This window comes from Hippocampus guttulatus, unplaced genomic scaffold (assembly GCF_054856545.1).
Source record: "Hippocampus guttulatus isolate MCC_2025c unplaced genomic scaffold, RoL_Hgut_1.0 HiC_scaffold_185, whole genome shotgun sequence".
Lineage (NCBI taxonomy): Eukaryota > Metazoa > Chordata > Actinopteri > Syngnathiformes > Syngnathidae > Hippocampus > Hippocampus guttulatus.
The window spans coordinates 9,196-15,000 of NW_028233874.1; the positions used below are offsets into that span (position 1 = coordinate 9,196).

At 63.9% G+C, this 5,805-nt stretch overlaps 1 pseudogene; it reads left to right on the forward strand.

The window, feature by feature from the left end:
* Positions 1 to 5,379: 5,379 nt before the first annotated feature.
* Positions 5,380 to 5,805, forward strand: part of LOC147185316 (18S ribosomal RNA) — a pseudogene marked incomplete at its 3' end in the record, with an annotated part of 1,626 nt that continues 1,200 nt past the window's right edge.

Below are 5,805 nucleotides of genomic sequence, written 5' to 3' on the forward strand. Positions count from 1 at the left end.
TGAAAAAATTCCCCCATTCATTTTCAATGGCGGGGGTACCAGGGGTAGAGCTGGGGGTACCAGGGGTAAAGAGCGGGCCGGCCCGGCGTGCGAGTTTGGCCGGAAAAGAGGCCTCTTGGTCGGATTGGGAGATTGAAAAAATTCCCCCATTCATTTTCAATGGCGGGGGTACCAGGGGTAGAGCTGGGGGTACCAGGGGTAAAGAGCGGGCCGGCCCGGCGTGCGAGTTTGGCCGGAAAAGAGGCCTCTTGGTCGGATTGGGAGATTGAAAAAATTCCCCCATTCATTTTCAATGGCGGGGGTACCAGGGGTAGAGCTGGGGGTACCAGGGGTAAAGAGCGGGCCGGCCCGGCGTGCGAGTTTGGCCGGAAAAGAGGCCTCTTGGTCGGATTGGGAGATTGAAAAAATTCCCCCATTCATTTTCAATGGCGGGGGTACCAGGGGTAGAGCTGGGGGTACCAGGGGTAAAGAGCGGGCCGGCCCGGCGTGCGAGTGTGGCCGGGAAAGAGCCCTCCTGGCCGGCCTGGGAGATTGAAAAAAATTCCCCCATTCATTTTCAATGGCGGGGGTACCAGGGGTAAAGAGCGGGCCGGCCCAGCGTGCGAGTTTGGCCGGGAAAGGGGCCTCCTGGCCGGCCTGGGGGATTAAAAAAATTCCCCCATTCATTTTCAATGGCGGGGGTACCAGGGGTAGCAGTACCGATTTTGGTCGTTAGGGGCGCTGTAGTAGGTAAACCAGATATGCGGAGTTAGGGGGTCAAGAAGGCGAAAGGCTTAGAAAGTGACCGTTCACCAAAATACTTTCCGAAACGTATATAGGGGGGCATGTGTCGGACGAGTCACCATGCTTTCTCGATGCTGGAGGTACCAGGGGCACAAAGTTGGCCGGGAAAGATGCCTCTTAGGCGGATTGAAAGCATGAGAAAATGCCCCCCATTCATTTTCAATGGCGGAGAGCGGGCCGGCCCCGCAGCCGAGTGTGGCCGGCGGAGAGGCGTCTCGGTCGGATGAATGAAGCGTGGAGCCGGCCTCTGACGGCGGAGCTCCGCACTTTCGAATATTTTCTATCTCCCCCTCCGGGCGGTCGACGGCAGTTGGGAAGGCCGCCCGAGAGGCGCCCGGGGCGGATACCTCGGGCGAAAAGCCGGCCTCTGACGGCGGAGCTCCGCACTTTCGAATATTTTCTATTTCCCCCTCCGGGCGGTCGACGGCAGTTGGGAAGGCCGCCCGAGAGGCGCCCGGGGCGGATACCTCGGGCGAAAAGCCGGCCTCTGACGGCGGAGCTCCGCACTTTCGAATATTTTCTATTTCCCCCTCCGGGCGGCCGACGGCAGTTGGGAAGGCCGCCCGAGAGGCGCCCGGGGCGGATACCTCGGGCGAAAAGCCGGCCTCTGACGGCGGAGCTCCGCACTTTCGAATATTTTCTATTTCCCCCTCCGGGCGGTCGACGGCAGTTGGGAAGGCCGCCCGAGAGGCGCCCGGGGCGGATACCTCGGGCGAAAAGCCGGCCTCTGACGGCGGAGCTCCGCACTTTCGAATATTTTCTATTTCCCCCTCCGGGCGGTCGACGGCAGTTGGGAAGGCCGCCCGAGAGGCGCCCGGGGCGGATACCTCGGGCGAAAAGCCGGCCTCTGACGGCGGAGCTCCGCACTTTCGAATATTTTCTATCTCCCCCTCCGGGCGGCCGACGGCAGTTGGGAAGGCCGCCCGAGAGGCGCCCGGGGCGGATACCTCGGGCGAAAAGCCGGCCTCTGACGGCGGAGCTCCGCACTTTCGAATATTTTCTATTTCCCCCTCCGGGCGGCCGACGGCAGTTGGGAAGGCCGCCCGAGAGGCGCCCGGGGCGGATACCTCGGGCGAAAAGCCGGCCTCTGACGGCGGAGCTCCGCACTTTCGAATATTTTCTATTTCCCCCTCCGGGCGGCCGACGGCAGTTGGGAAGGCCGCCCGAGAGGCGCCCGGGGCGGATACCTCGGGCGAAAAGCCGGCCTCTGACGGCGGAGCTCCGCACTTTCGAATATTTTCTATTTCCCCCTCCGGGCGGCCGACGGCAGTTGGGAAGGCCGCCCGAGAGGCGCCCGGGGCGGATACCTCGGGCGAAAAGCCGGCCTCTGACGGCGGAGCTCCGCACTTTCGAATATTTTCTATTTCCCCCTCCGGGCGGCCGACGGCAGTTGGGAAGGCCGCCCGAGAGGCGCCCCGGGGCGGATACCTCGGGCGAAAAGCCGGCCTCTGACGGCGGAGCTCCGCACTTTCGAATATTTTCTATTTCCCCCTCCGGGCGGCCGACGGCAGTTGGGAAGGTCGCCCGAGAGGCGCCCCGGGGCGGATACCCCGGGCGAAAAGCCGGCCTCTGACGGCGGAGCTCCGCACTTTCGAATATTTTCTATTTCCCCCTCCGGGCGGCTGACGGCAGGTGGGAAGGCCGCCCATTCATTTTCAATGGCGGAGGTACCAGGGGTGCCGCTGAGGGTACCAGGGGTGCCGCTGAGGGTACCAGGGGTGCAGCTGAGGGTACCAGGGGTGCCGCTGAGGGTACCAGGGGTGCCGCTGAGGGTACCAGGGGTACGGCTGAGGGTACCAGGGGTGCCGCTGAGGGTACCAGGGGTGCCGCTGAGGGTACCAGGGGTGCCGCTGAGGGTACCAGGGGTGCCGCTGAGGGTACCAGGGGTTCGGCTGAGGGTACCAGGGGTACGGCTGAGGGTACCAGGGGTGCCGCTGAGGGTACCAGGGGTGCCGCTGAGGGTACCAGGGGTGCGGCTGAGGGTACCAGGGGTAAGGCTGAGGGTACCAGGGGTGCCGCTGAGGGTACCAGGGGTGCGGCTGAGGGTACCAGGGGTAAGGCTGAGGGTACCAGGGGTAAGGCTGAGGGTACCAGGGGTAAGGCTGAGGGTACCAGGGGTACGGCTGGAGGTACCAGGGGTAAGGCTGGAGGTACCAGGGGTAAGGCTGGAGGTACCAGGGGTAAGGCTGGAGGTACCAGGGGTTAGGCTGGAGGTACCAGGGGTAAGGCTGGGGGTACCAGGGGTAAGGCTGAGGGTACCAGGGGCGAAGCTGGCTGGGGGTACCAGGGGTTGGGCTGAGGGTACCAGGGGTTGGGCTGAGGGTACCAGGGGTAAGGCTGAGGGTACCAGGGGCGAAGCTGGCTGGGGGTACCAGGGGTGTTGCTGAGGGTACCAGGGGTGCCGCTGAGGGTACCAGGGGTTAGGCTGGGGGTACCAGGGGTTGAGCTGAGGGTACCAGGGGTAAGGCTGAGGGTACCAGGGGTGTTGCTGGGGGTACCAGGGGTCGCCATTCATTTTCAATGGGGGAGGTACCAGGGGTAGGGCTGGGGGTACCAGGGGTAAAGAGCGGACCGGCTCGCCGGCCGAGCGTGGCCGAAAAAGAGGCCTCCTGGCCGGATTGAGAAATTAAAAAAATTCCCCCATTCATTTTCAATGGCGGGGGTACCAGGGGTATGCAGTACCGATTTTGGTCGTTAGGGGCGCTGTAGTAGGTAAACCAGATATGGGGAGTTAGGGGGTCAAGAAGGCTAAAAGGCTTAGAAAGTGAGCGTTCACCAAAATACTTTCCGAAACGTATATAGGTGAGCATGTTTTGAATGGGTGACCTCCAGGGCGACACAGGGGAGGCCCCTAAGAGTATAATCAGACCATCGTGAGGGTGTTTCCAGCCACCCAAAAGCACTGGAACGGCCTCTGACGGCGGAGCTCCGCACTATCGAATATTTTCTATTTCCCCCTCCAGGCGGTCGACGGCAGTTGGGAAGGCCGCCCGAGAGGCGCCCGGGGCGGATACCCCGTGCGAAAACCCGGCCTCTGACGGCGGAGCTCCGCACTTTCGAATATTTTCTGTTTCCCCCTCCGGGCGGTCGACGGCAGTTGGGAAGGCCGCCCGAGAGGCGCCCGGGGCGGATACCCCGTGCGAAAACCCGGCCTCTGACGGCGGAGCTCCGCACTTTCGAACATTTTCTGTTTCCCCCTCCGGGCGGTCGACGGCAGTTGGGAAGGCCGCCCGAGAGGCGCCCGGGGCGGATACCCCGTGCGAAAACCCGGCCTCTGACGGCGGAGCTCCGCACTTTCGAACATTTTCTGTTTCCCCCTCCGGGCGGTCGACGGCAGTTGGGAAGGCCGCCCGAGAGGCGCCCGGGGCGGATACCCCGTGCGAAAACCCGGCCTCTGACGGCGGAGCTCCGCACTTTCGAATATTTTCTGTTTCCCCCTCCGGGCGGTCGACGGCAGTTGGGAAGGCCGCCCGAGAGGCGCCCGGGGCGGATACCCCGTGCGAAAACCCGGCCTCTGACGGCGGAGCTCCGCACTTTCGAACATTTTCTGTTTCCCCCTCCGGGCGGTCGACGGCAGTTGGGAAGGCCGCCCGAGAGGCGCCCGGGGCGGATACCCCGTGCGAAAACCCGGCCTCTGACGGCGGAGCTCCGCACTTTCGAATATTTTCTGTTTCCCCCTCCGGGCGGTCGACGGCAGTTGGGAAGGCCGCCCGAGAGGCGCCCGGGGCGGATACCCCGTGCGAAAACCCGGCCTCTGACGGCGGAGCTCCGCACTTTCGAATATTTTCTGTTTCCCCCTCCGGGCGGTCGACGGCAGTTGGGAAGGCCGCCCGAGAGGCGCCCGGGGCGGATACCCCGGGCGAAAACCCGGCCTCTGACGGCGGAGCTCCGCACTTTCGAATATGTCCCCCTCCACATCGCACCCATACACAAACTGACCGATATGCAACTTAAGACCCGCCTTCGGAGGGCCCCCACCGGCCCCGGCCCCCGCGCCGGCGCTTGGAGGTTCAGGCTCCTTCGGCTTGCGGGTCGACCCCCCCCTATGTCTCACTGCGAGACGGCGAGACCATTCGAGTCTTTTTCCCTCCTTACAGGTCGCACCAACACAACCACTGACCGATATGCAACCAAGACCCGCCTTCGGAGGGCCCCCACCGGCCCCGGCCTCGCGCCGGCGCTTGGAGGTTCAGGCTCCTTCGGCTTGCGGGTCGACCATTCCCGGGGCCGCGTCGAAAGCCTCGGCGCGGACCTCATAGCGAGACCATAGCCGGCTCCCCGCGCTACGCGCGATGTTGTTCCCAGCTGTCCTACCACTGGACCCCCGTCGCTCGCTGCTGCGTTGCTCCGGTCCACCCCCAATGGGCGGCGGCGGAGGCTGTCCGGAAAAAGTCGTTTCTCTTATCCTCCTGAGAGTCCGGCGGGCGGCGCGGCCCCCCTCGTCACAGGGCGCCCGCGCACCCCGACCAGCGACCGCGGTACTCCACCAGCTAGCAAAAAAAGCACAACACGGATCAGACCAAATGGGGGGCGGGGGTGCCCAGCCTGAAAGCCCCCCGCCCCCGGGAATCCATTACCTCGACACGGCGAGGGCGCTACCTGGTTGATCCTGCCAGTAGCATATGCTTGTCTCAAAGATTAAGCCATGCAAGTCTAAGTACACACGGCCCGTTACAGTGAAACTGCGAATGGCTCATTAAATCAGTTATGGTCCCTTTGAACGCTCACAGGTTACTTGGATAACTGTGGCAATTCTAGAGCTAATACATGCAAACGAGCGCCGACCTCCGGGGACGCGCGCATTTATCAGATCCAAAACCCACGCGGGTCCGGCTCCGCGGTCAGCGTCCCGGCCCCCCTCCTCGGGGGCCGTGGGCCGGGCGCCCCGCGGCCCGCCGGCCCGGCTCTTTGGTGACTCTGGATAAACTCGAGCCGATCGCCGGCCCCTCCGCGGCGGCGACGTCTCATTCGAATGTCTGCCCTATCAACTTTCGATGGTACTTTCTGCGCCTACCATGGTGA